Genomic DNA, 12,137 nt, shown 5'->3' with positions numbered 1-12,137 from the left:
TTTCAGTGGAAATGATCACCGTGATGTCCTTACTGCCTCCTAACTCAGGAAAGGAACAACTGGCTGGTCCCTGGAACTCCCTGCCTGACTGGTGATTGCCCACAGACTTCTAAAACACTCTTTACCCTGAGATGTGAATGTTGCCCATGGCCTTCAGCTGGTGGATGATATCTGGGCCTGAGATGACAGTATCAGGTATTTCTGAAGACATCCTAGGGAAATGTGGGGATTGCCATGGTGCTTCTGAGCTTACCTCTAGAACAGACACTTTGATAAGTGCTTTTGCTTCTTTCTCTGAATTCTAAATCAGCCCTAGAATGCTGGATGATAATTCTGAAACAAGCCCTACCCAGTCAATTTTCCTGAAGTTTCATGAGGATTCTGAAGAGTGGTGACAGGTGTTGGACTAAAATAAGGGAGGAAGGCAGAGGTGAGGAGAGCACTCAGAGGAAGTGGGCAGACAGACGTCATCCAGAGACTTGCAGAAAATAGGACCAAAGCCATGGCCCCCGACAGGAGTGGCAATCCTAAGTGCAGTTTTAGTTGCACTTTTGAGATAATGAAAATACAAAATCAGTCACTTAACCTCTTTTAACATCAGTTCATTAATTTGCAAAACATTGACGTGCTACCTCACAGCATTCTTCACATACAATAAGAAACAGCATGTTAAACTAAACAAAGTTTAAGAAGTGATGCAAATATACTATTAGGGTAGACTGCAGATTATAGTTCTATCACTTATCTCTTTCTTATTTTCTGAGAAGCTCTTATGAACATTGATTTAATTATTTCTTTTCCCTCTTTATTTATGAGCATACATGTCTTATTCAAGATTTAAAATATCACTTGGAAATTAACAAGGGGTTTCACAAATATAGTCATATTCCTTATTTGTTCCCAATATTTTGTCCCAAAATGTTGCTTTTAAAGAAACAAAAGAACTACTTATAAAACTGTGGTAGAATCAAGGCCGCCTATAAACAAATGCTCACCAGCCAACAGAAGAAATCTATCCTGCAATATGGGTGACTTTCCCAGTGTACTATGATAGTTCCTTAAAGCTGTTATGAATTATTCCATAAACCTGTATTTAGAGACTTTTTAAAAAAAATATCTTTTTAATGACTTATACACCAGCATGGAGACTCGTGATGTAAACAGCCTCATTTGTCTGCTCTGTGCTTTGGGAGGGACAGGGATGCCATCTCCCACCTTGGCTGAGATAAAACCTGTCTTGTAAATTAATAAATAATTTCCTAAGTAACATGGCAAAAAAAGAAAAAAAAACCCAAACGAGACCTAGTTTCCATCCAGGGACAGGATGTTTCTGGACACCCCTGGTTGCTGCTCCTCCTAAGGGCCTGGCTGTGGCTACTGAAGGGAGGGTGTAGTGAGAATGGCTTCCCTTCTGCTGTTTGCTGCTGTCTGCACCAGCCAAGAACCTGCTCCCGTCTGTCTGGGCTGATGGAGTCTCTTCTTGAGAAAAATCTTGCTGGGGCAGGTGCTCTGGCAGCCCCAGCACCTTACCCTGAGTCATGGGAACTTGAGACTTTGTCCAAACCTTGGCTGGAAGGCTTGTCTTGGCACTCAACTCTTAGCTAGTGGATTTATCACATTAAGACTGTACCTGGGCCTTTTTCATGATGACTTGGGTCCCAATCCTCGGAGCAGCTGAAAAAACAGCTAGCGCCACCTGTGGCTGCACCCACAATGAAATCAGAGGCCACGTGAGGTTTGCAAGGTGGAGTGGCCTGTAGTTTTAACTCGGGCACTATGGCAATGCAGACCCAAACAAATTGTGCCAGTTCTTGCTGGGTGGCAAAGTATTGTCAGGCTTTGTGGTCACTCCTGATTTCTGTTTGGAAGCACAGTTCTCTTTCTAATGAGAATGGAAAATTGGAAAGGCCTGTAAAATTGGAAAGCCTGTAAAAGGCCGTAGAGTGGAGATATATAAAATGTACGCTCACCCATGTTTTAGGGGTCGACACCAAGGACATTTATCTCGCTCACCAAATTCCTCACACATACAGCTCACTCCCTGCGGCCTCGGCCATCTCAGGCACCACAAAATCCTCACTGCTTGAAATTCACTTATGGAGTTCAACAAACAACTTTCTTTAAAAAAAAAAAAGGCAGTAAAATCTCAGAATTTCTGTGCAACGCTTGTAACCTGCCCACTTATTAAATAAACAGAACACCAAACTAACCGAAAGCTACGCAGCTGGCAGGCTGCCCTGGGCAGAGCCCTGCCCGTCTGACAGGTACTACGGTGGCACGGGAGCAGGGCGTGATCATGCTGGAAGAAATGAGAGGTGGTCTCATTCCCTGACTTTCAAACTCTCATCTCAGGAGCCCCCAGTCCTAACACTGTATTCAGCAGCTGGAGTTACCTGGCCATGTAAAAGGACTAGGGAAGGCAGACCATCCTCAACTTCTTCCTGTGTTTCTAGCAGGGAAGGAAGGGAATGGCTTCAGTTCCTCTGCCTCTAAGTAACAAGGCAAAGGCCTCCCTAACGCAGGCAGACAGGATGTGGGGAAGGTCTTGTGTCTTTTCCTAACTCAGAATTTCTGAGTCAGTGGCTCCCAGAGAAAGACTGTCCTCTTAGCACGTGACTCTGAAGACTTCTAGCACCAAAGGCTCGCTAACACCTCCGACCCTGTCTTCAGGTAAAGGGGATGAGAGGCAGAACCCTTCTCCTGACTGGTGCCTGCAGGAGGCAAGAACGAGCATCTGCTATGCCCCAGCCCGATTTCCCCCGTCTCAGCAGGAGAGGGGAGAGGTGAGGGTGCAGATGTTCTGGGCAGGTCAGTGCAGTTTGATGAATGCCTCCAGATCTTCCGGGATGAAGCCCTTGTAAGGGATGTTGTTCTTATCCAGGGCCCGGGCCGCAAGGTACTGCAGGGTCACGTAGTTGAAGGGCTGCATGGTACCCTGGCCAGCAGCTTCTCTTCCAGCAGCTCCTCTTCCAGCAGCTCGTAGGCCGTCTTCTTGAAGGCGTTAGTGGCATCCGTGTGGGCCCCTGCTTCAATCAGGGCATTCACGATGGCCGGGCAGTTGTTCTGGGCTGCTATGTGTAGCGGGGTGTTGTTGTCAAAATCCCTGCTGTCCCGGTTCGCCCCGCAGTCGAACAGCACTTTGACCACGTGCAAGGAGGGGAATCTGCCCACGGGGTAGCGGCCCACGTTTGTGGTATCCTTGTCCACAGCCATCTGCCGAGGGGTAAAGCCGTTCTTGCCCCTGGGTGCGCACTTGAGCAGGCGGTAGATGGTCTGGTGCTTCAGGTGCTCCTGGCTGGGGGTGCACTCCACTTTCTCCAGCGGGTAGAGCAGGTGGAGGATGATGGCCAGCATCTTGTTGAACTGGGCCGAGTCTCTGGGCTCCCTGAGCAGCTGCAGGGCCCATTCCACTTCCCGCACCCCTTTGGTGAGGACCCCCATGAGGTCTGCAAAGCCGATCTGGGTGCCTAGGCTGCTTTTGGCAGCCCGGTCCGGCAGCACATAGGAGAAGAGTTCGGCGAAGGAGAGGAAGCTGCTGGCGGTCATGGGGCTCAGAGGCTCCAGGTTGCTCTGTTCCATGTCCAGGGCGTACTTCCACAAGCGGATGTAGCACTCGATATTGCCCGAGTCGGCGTACACGGCGCCCCTGTAACGGATATAATAGAAAGTGTTGGGGTGCGAGGGACTGAGGATGCGCTCCCGGATCAACAGGGCCTGCATACGCATCTCATCGGGGTCGGTGATCAGCGCCTCCAGCTCCTCGGTGGTGTTGACCTCCCTGGAATAGTCATAGGCCAGGACCAGCTGTGGGGCCTCCGGTTTGGGCAGGTACTCGCCCCGCTGGTGACGCAGCTCCATGGCCCGCCTCTAGTGTTTAAGGGCCCCAAGCAGATTTCCTTTCTTATCCATATACATAGATCCCAGCAATTCCAAGGCTTCCACGGCAGCTTCCCGGCTGGTGGGACAGCAGCTTTGGTAAGATTCCCCGTTCAGTGGTTCCTCAGGAGAGAAGCTGCAGCACGGAGCCCCCTGAGGCTGCGCACACCCCTGGCTGGTGGAGGAGCCTTCTTGGGGCAGCCCAGGCTGAGCCTCTCCCCCTGTGACCTGCTCCTGGCCGGGCTGCTCCTGGATGAGGTACTCCACGATGTTGGTGTCGCCAGTCACGCTGGCCAGGAGCAAAGGGATCATGCGGTAGCCATCACGTTCCATGCGGGCCTTGTACCCCAGCAGCAGCTGCAGGATCTCCAGGCTGCTGGACTCGGCACAGTCGTGCAGGGCCGTGTTGCCCTTGGCGCTGCGCCAGTTCACCTGGGCGCCCTGCTCCAGCAGGTAGCGGGCGATCTCACCATGGCCCTTGTAGCACGAGATCATGAGGCACGTGTGGCCGTGCCGGTTGGCCACCTCCTGGTTGGCCTGGTGCTCGCCGACCAGGTAGCGCACCACCTCCAGGTGGCCCTCGAAGCAGGCGGCGCGGAGGGGCGTGGAGTTGGTGCGCGCGGTGGTGCGGTTCACAGAGGCCCCGCGGCGCAGCAGGCTCCGCACCAAGTCCAGGTGGCCGGCGCCCACAGCGGCGGCGCGCCCTCGATGGTCTCGCCATCGAAGTGCACCGAGCCACCGGCCTCCACGCTGGCGCCGCACCGGTCCACCGGGTACTCCACCACGTCCAGGTGGCCGTAGCGGGCGGCGATGAGCAGCGGCGTCCCCCCGCCGGCACCTAGCCAGTCAGCTCGTCCCCTTCCTCCCGGCTCCGGCGGTGAGCAGCTTCTGGAGCAGCTGCAGCTTGCAGTCATGGGCGGCGTTGTACACGGCGGTGCGGAGGTCCATGGTTCCGGCCTCCGCCAGGCCATGAGCAGGCCGCAGAGGGAGGGGAGACAGAGGATCAGAGCCCAGACGGGCGGGAGCCAACCTTCACCGTCTCCCTCGCAGCCATCTTAGGGTGTCTAGAGACTTTTAAATATGCAGATTATTGACCTGAGAAACCATTTTGTCTCCAAAGGAACATTTGCAGGCTGTCGTGCAAATCTGCATTTCAGCAACTTTCACATTATGATCTTAGTGAATTCTTGACCAGATAGACTTGAACAGCTGCCACCCATGCTTGGGAAGTCCCTTTACTCGAGAAGAGAAAATAGCTCATTTGTTTGCAATTCTTTCCTGAAAGTATATAAGGGCAATTTTCTACGTTGTGAACTAGTATCAGAGCAATATTTTCCCTGAAAGATCATAGCTCATTATACTATTTAGGAACAAACAAAAATATATACAAACATTTTTTGGGGAGTTTTATAATTTGTGCCCAGAAGGGACAAGTTTCTTTTCAGATTAAGTTTTAAAAAATGTTCCTTTATTCAAGCTGACGTGGAGGTTATAACTGAGAAAACCTCCCTCTGAAATTAGAATGCCTTACATTTGTATAACATTTTATACTTTTCAAAGTGCTTTCAGGCACATTATTTCATTTGATCTTCAAAACAGCTCAGTGAGACAGGTAAAGTGGGTGTTTTTATTCATCACTTTTTAAATAAGGAAATAGGTTCAGACTACAGATATTATCTGAGTATCTACTAACTTCATTGTATTGTGCTAGGTGTCATAGAGGATAAAATAACATGTATTCCTAAAAGAAGAATCTTGGTTTTAGATAAGACATAACAACACAAAGCTAAATAATACATAACCATACAATATGGTCAAAAGATGACAAAAGACAATATATGGTGAAAGTATTAGAAGCACAAGCAAACTGTGTTCTGGCAGATTAAGGGAGACTTCTTAAAGCAGGTGCCACCCGAATATATATGCCTGGAAGGAGGTTTGGAATTTGTGGAATATTTACTCTTTGGCATCAAAATCACCTCCTCATATAACCTTAGAATATAAGAGATTTTGGCATTCATCTAGTTTGTTCTGATACTCGATGTTGGCACTCCCTATGGCCCCCTAAGCAAAGATGTTGGAATAGCTGTGAGTCTTAACAGTTCTATCTACACGCAGCAGCAATCTCCGTTTCTCTAATTCCACCCTTTGTTGACCAGAGTAAAACAAGACTAATCTATATTCTCTTTCTGTGGAAAGCCTGTAATATGTCTGTAGTCAGCATGATAGCTTGATCTGCCTTTAGTCTTTTCTTCTTTTCATTTAATCTTAAAGCTTCTGGAGATACAGTCATTATTTTACTGCTGGGCCCCTATTTTATTTATCCAAATTATCTATAACTTTGGCCATCCCGAATTGATACACTATTGTAGATATGCAGATTTGAATGAGGCTCTAAAAACTATTGTTATCTTTTTAATTCACTGCCAGCATGTCTGTTAATACTGCTAGTTGTGAACATTTCTCAATATAAAGTAACTTTTGTGTAAAAGTTGCATAATTAATATGCCTGGAATGAGTTATGAATGTCTTCCTAAAGAAAAAAGGCCACCTTCATTGTGATGGCTTTTTTCTTTTTCTTTTGTATTTTTGTTAAGCCATTCATGATCTATGCATGCCTGCACAGATGATACTTGCTTAAGGAACTAACACCAAAGCTCTAATATAGTAATAATTTTTGGTATTTTGTTTCTCATTTTTATTACTGGGAAAGTAAAAATTAATCACTCATGTAAATTAATAATCCAATACTGACCTCTGGTGTGTAACGATGAAATTGCTTACTGGATGAACTAGTGGATGCTTAGGAAGAGTTTTATGTTTTAATATAAGAACATTTTTCTCCAAGCAAAGAAGCTTCCTAGGCTATAATTACAAATGTGGAAATTGGGAAACGTAACACTAAACTAACTGAATGTAGAGAATGTATCTACGGTAGTTTTTTTTAATTATTATACTTTAAGTTTTAGGGTACACGTGCACAATGTGCAGGTTAGTTACATATGTATACGTGTGTCATGCTGGTGTGCTGCACCCATTAACTCGTCATTTAGCATTAGGTATATCTCCTAATGCTATCCCTCCCACCTCCCCCCACCCCACAACAGTCCACAGAGTATGATGTTCCCCTTCCTATGTCCATGTGCTCTCATTGTTCAATTCCCACCTATGAGTGAGAACATGTGGTGTTTGGTTTTTTGTCCTTGCCATAGTTTACTGAGAATGATGATTTCCAATTTCATCCATGTCCCTACAAAGGACATGAACTCATCATTTTTTGTGGCTGCATAGTATTCCATGGTGTATATGTGCCACATTTTCTTAATCCAGTCTATCATTGTTGGACATTTGGGTTGGTTCCAAGTCTTTGCTATTGTGAATAGTGCCGCAATAAACATACGTGTGCATGTGTCTTTATAGCAGCATGATTTATAGTCCTTTGGGTATATACCCAGTAATGGGATGGCTGGGTCAAATGGTATTTCTAGTTCTAGATCCCTGAGGAATCGCCACACTGACTTCCACAAGGGTTGAACTAGTTTACAGTCCCACCAACAGTGTAAAAGTGTTCCTATTTCTCCACATCCTCTGCAGCACCTGTTGTTTCCTGACTTCTTAACGATTGCCATTCTAACTGGTGTGAGATGGTATCTCGTTGTGGTTTTGATTTGCATTTCTCTGATGGCCAGTGATGGTGAGCATTTTTTCATGTGTTTTTTGGCTGCATAAATGTCTTCTTTTGAGAAGTGTCTGTTCATGTCCTTCGCCCACTTTTTGATGGGGTTGTTTGTTTTTTTCTTGTAAATTTGTTGGAGTTCATTGTAGATTCTGGATATTAGCCCTTTGTCAGATGAGTAGGTTGCGAAAATTTTCTCCCATTTTGTAGGTTGCCTGTTCACTCTGATGGTAGTTTCTTTTGCTGTGCAGAAGCTCTTTAGTTTAATTAGATCCCATTTGTCAATTTTGGCTTTTGTTGCCATTGCTTTTGGTGTTTTAGACATGAAGTCCTTGCCCATGCCTATGTCCTGAATGGTAATGCCTAGGTTTTCTTCTAGGGTTTTTATGGTTTTAGGTCTAACGTTTAAGTATTTAATCCATTTTGAATTAATTTTTGTATGCAGTGTAAGGAAGGGATCCAGTTTCAGCTTTCTACATATGGCTAGCCAGTTTTCCCAGCACCATTTATTAAATAGGGAATCCTTTCCCCATTGCTTATTTTTCTCAGGTTTGTCAAAGATCAGATAGTTATAGATATGCAGCGTTATTTCTGACGGCGGTGTTCTGTTCCATTGATCTATATCTCTGTTTTGGTACCAGTACCATGCTGTTTGGTTACTGTAGCCTTGTAGTATAGTTTGAAGTCAGGTAGTGTGATGCCTCCAGCTTTGTTCTTTTGGCTTAGGATTGACTTGGCGATGTGGGCTCTTTTTTGGTTCCATATGAACTTTAAAGTAGTTTTTTTCCAATTCTGTGAAGAAAGTCATTGGTAGCTTGATGGGGATGGCATTGAATCTATAAATTACCTTGGGCAGTATGGCCATTTTCACAGTATTGATTCTTCCTACCCATGAGCATGGAATGTTCTTCCATTTCTTTGTATCCTCTTTTATTTCAGTGAGCAGTGGTTTGTAGTTCTCCTTGAAAAGGTCCTTCATGTCCCTTGTAAGTTGGATTCCTAGGTATTTTATTCTCTTTGAAGCAATTGTGAATGGGAGTTGACTCATGATTTGGCTCTCTGTTTGTCTATGATTGGTGTATAAGAATGCTTGTGATTTTTGTACATTGATTTTGTATCCTGAGACTTTGCTGAAGTTGCTTATCAGCTTAAGGAGATTTTGGGCTGAGACAATGAGATTTTCTAAATGTACAATCATGTCATCTGCAAACAGGGACAATTTTACTTCCTCTTTTCCTAATTGAATACCCTTTATTTCCTTCTCCTGCCTAATTGCCCTGGCCAGAACTTCCAACACTGTGTTGAATAGGAGTGACGAGAGGGGGCATCCCTGTCTTGTGTCAGTTTTCAAAGGGAGTGCTTCCACTTTTTGCCCATTCAGTATGATATTGGCTGTGGGTTTGTCATAGATAGCTCTTATTATTTTTAGATACGTCCCATCAATACCTAATTTATTGAGAGTTTTTAGCATGAAGGGTTGTTGAATTTTGTCAAAGGCCTTTTCTGCATCTATTGAGATAATCAGGTGATTTTTGTCTTTGGTTCTGTTTATATGCTGGATTAGATTTATTGATTTGCATATGTTGAACCAGGCTTGCATCCCAGGGATGAAGCCCACTTGATCATGGTGGATAAGCTTTTTGATGTGCTGCTGGATTCTGTTTGCCAGTATTTTATTGAGGATTTTTGCATCAATGTTCATCAAGGATATTGGTCTAAAATTCTCTTTTTTGGTTGTGTCTCTGCCCGGCTTTGGTATTAGGATGATGCTGGCCTCATAAAATGAGTTAGGGAGGATTCCCTCTTTTTCTATTGATTGGAATAGTTTCAGAAGGAATGGTACCAGTTCCTCCTTGTACTTCTGGTAGAATTCGGCTGTGAATCCATCTGGTCCTGGACTCTTTTTGGTTGGTAAGCTATTGATTATTGCCACAATTTCAGAGCCTGTTATTGGTCTATTCAGAGATTCAACTTCTTCCTGGTTTAGTGTTGGGAGGGTGTATGTGTCGAGGAATTCATCCATTTCTTCTAGATTTTCTAGTTTATTTGCGTAGAGGTGTTTGTAGAACTCTCTGATGGTAGTTTGTATTTCTGTGGGATCGGTGGTGATATCCCCTTTGTCATTTTTTATTGCATCTATTTGATTCTTCTCTCTTTTCTTCTTTATTAGTCTTGCTAGCAGTCTATCAATTTTGTTGATCATTTCAAAAAACCAGCTCCTGGATTCATTAATTTTTTGAACGGTTTTTTGTGTCTCTATTTCCTTCAGTTCTGCTCTGATTTTAGTTATTTCTTGCCTTCTGCTAGCTTTTGAAAGTGTTTGCTCTTGCTTTTCTAGCTCTTTTAATTGTGACATTAGGGTATCAATTTTGGATCTTTCCTGCTTTCTCTTGTGGGCATTTAGTGCTATAAATTTCCCTCTACACACTGCTTTGAATGTGTCCCAGAGATTCTGGTATGTTGTGTCTTTGTTCTCATTGGTTTCAAAGAACATCTTTATTTCTGCCTTCATTTCGTTATGTACCCAGTAGTCATTCAGGAGCAGGTTGTTCAGTTTCCATGTAGTTGAGTGGTTTTGGGTGAGTTTCTTAATCCTGAGTTCTAGTTTGATTGCACTGTGGTCTGAGAGACAGTTTGTTATAATTTCTGTTCTTTTACATTTACTGAGGAGAGCTTTACTTCCAACTATGTGGTCAATTTTGGAATAGGTGTGGTGTGGTGCGGAAAAAAATGTATATTCTGTTGATTTGGGGTGGAGAGTTCTGTAGATGTCTATTAGGTCCGCTTGGTGCAGAGCCGAGTTCAATTCCTGGATATCCTTGTTAACTTTCTGTCTCATTGATCTATCTAATGTTGACAGTGGGGTGTTAAAGTCTCCCATTATTATTGTGTGGGAGTCTAAGTCTCTTTGTAGGTCACTCAGGACTTGCTTTATGAATCTGGGTGCTCCTGTATTGGGTGCATATATATTTAGGATAGTTAGCTCTTCTTGAATTGATCCCTTTACCATTATGTAATGGCCTTCTTTGTCTCTTTTGATCTTTGTTGGTTTAAAGTCTGTTTTATCAAGACTAGGATTGCAACCCCTGCCTTTTTTTGTTTTCCATTTGCTTGGTAGATCTTCCTCCATCTTTTTATTTTGAGCCTATGTGTGTCTCTGCACGTGAGATGGGTTTCCTGAATACAGCACACTGATGGGTCTTGAGTCTTTATCCAATTTGCCAGTCTGTGTCTTTTAATTGGAGCATTTAGTCCATTTACAGTTAAAGTTAATATTGTTATGTGTGAATTTGATCCTGTCATTATGATGTTAGCTGCTTATTTTGCTCGTTAGTTGATGCAGTTTCTTCGTAGCCTCGATGGTCTTTACAATTTGGTATGATTTTGCAGTGGCTGGTAACAGTTGTTCCTTTCCGTGTTTAGTGCTTCCTTCAGGAGCTCTTTTAGGGCAGGCCTGGTGGTGACAAAATCTTTCAGCATTTGCTTGTCTGTAAAGTATTTTATTTCTCCATCACTTATGAAGATTAATTTGGTTGGATATGAAATTCTGGGTTGAAAATTCTTTTCTTTAAGAATGTTGAATATTGGCCCCCACTCTCTTCTGGCTTGTAGAGTTTCTGCCCAGAGATCCGTTGTTAGTCTGACAGGCTTCCCTTTGTGGGTAACCCGACCTTTCTCTCTGGCTGCCCTTAACATTTTTTCCTTTATTTCAACTTTGGTGAATCTGACAATTATGTGTCTTGGAGTTGCTCTTCTCGAGGAGTATCTTTGTGGCGTTCTCTGTATTTCCTGAATCTGAATGTTGGCCTGCCTTGCTAGATTGGGGAAGTTCTCCTGGGTAATATCCTGCAGAGTGTTTTTCAACTTGGTTCCATTCTCCCCATCAGTTTCAGGTACACCAATCAGACGTAGATTTGGTCTTTTCACATAGTCCCATATTTCTTGGAGGCTTTTTTCATTTCTTTTTATTCTTTTTTCTCTAAACTTCCCTTCTCGCTTAATTTCATTCATTTCATCTTCTATCGCTGATACCCTTTCTTCCAGTTGATCGCATCAGCTCCTGAGGCTTCTGCATTATTCACGTAGTTCTCGAGCCTTGGCTTTCATCTCCATCATCTCCTTTAATTACTTCTCTGTACTGGTTATTCTAGTTATACATTCATCTACATTTTTTTCAAAGTTTTTAACTTCTTTGCCTTTGGTTTGAATTTCCTCCTGTAGCTCGGAGTAGTTTGATCATCTGAAGCCTTCTTCTCTCAGCTTGTCAAAGTCATTCTCCATCCAGCTTTTTTCCGTTGCTGGTGAGGAACTGCGTTCCTTTGGAGGAGGAGAGGCTTTCTGACTTTTAGAGTTTCCAGTTTTTCTGCCCTGTTTTTTCCCCATCTTTGTGGTTTTAACTACTTTTGGTCTTTGATGATGGTGATGTACAGATGGGTTTTTGGTGTGGATGTCCTTTCTGTTTGTTAGTTTTCCTTCTAACAGACAGGACCCTCAGCTGCAGCTCTGTTGGATTTTGCTAGAGGTCCACTCAAGACCCTGTTTGCTTGGGTTACAGCAGCGGTGGCTGCAGAACAGCGGATTTTCA

General features: G+C 44.2%; 1 pseudogene; it reads right to left on the bottom strand.

Annotated features, from left to right (window-relative positions):
* Positions 1 to 2,742: 2,742 nt before the first annotated feature.
* On the bottom strand, positions 2,743 to 4,824 carry LOC129057581 (protein fem-1 homolog A-like; annotated as a pseudogene).
* Positions 4,825 to 12,137: the final 7,313 nt, after the last annotated feature.

This window comes from Pongo abelii, chromosome 12, assembly GCF_028885655.2.
Source record: "Pongo abelii isolate AG06213 chromosome 12, NHGRI_mPonAbe1-v2.0_pri, whole genome shotgun sequence".
Taxonomy (NCBI): domain Eukaryota; kingdom Metazoa; phylum Chordata; class Mammalia; order Primates; family Hominidae; genus Pongo; species Pongo abelii.
Note: the sequence above shows the minus strand (reverse complement) of the source record. Positions and strands in the feature narration are given on the sequence as shown.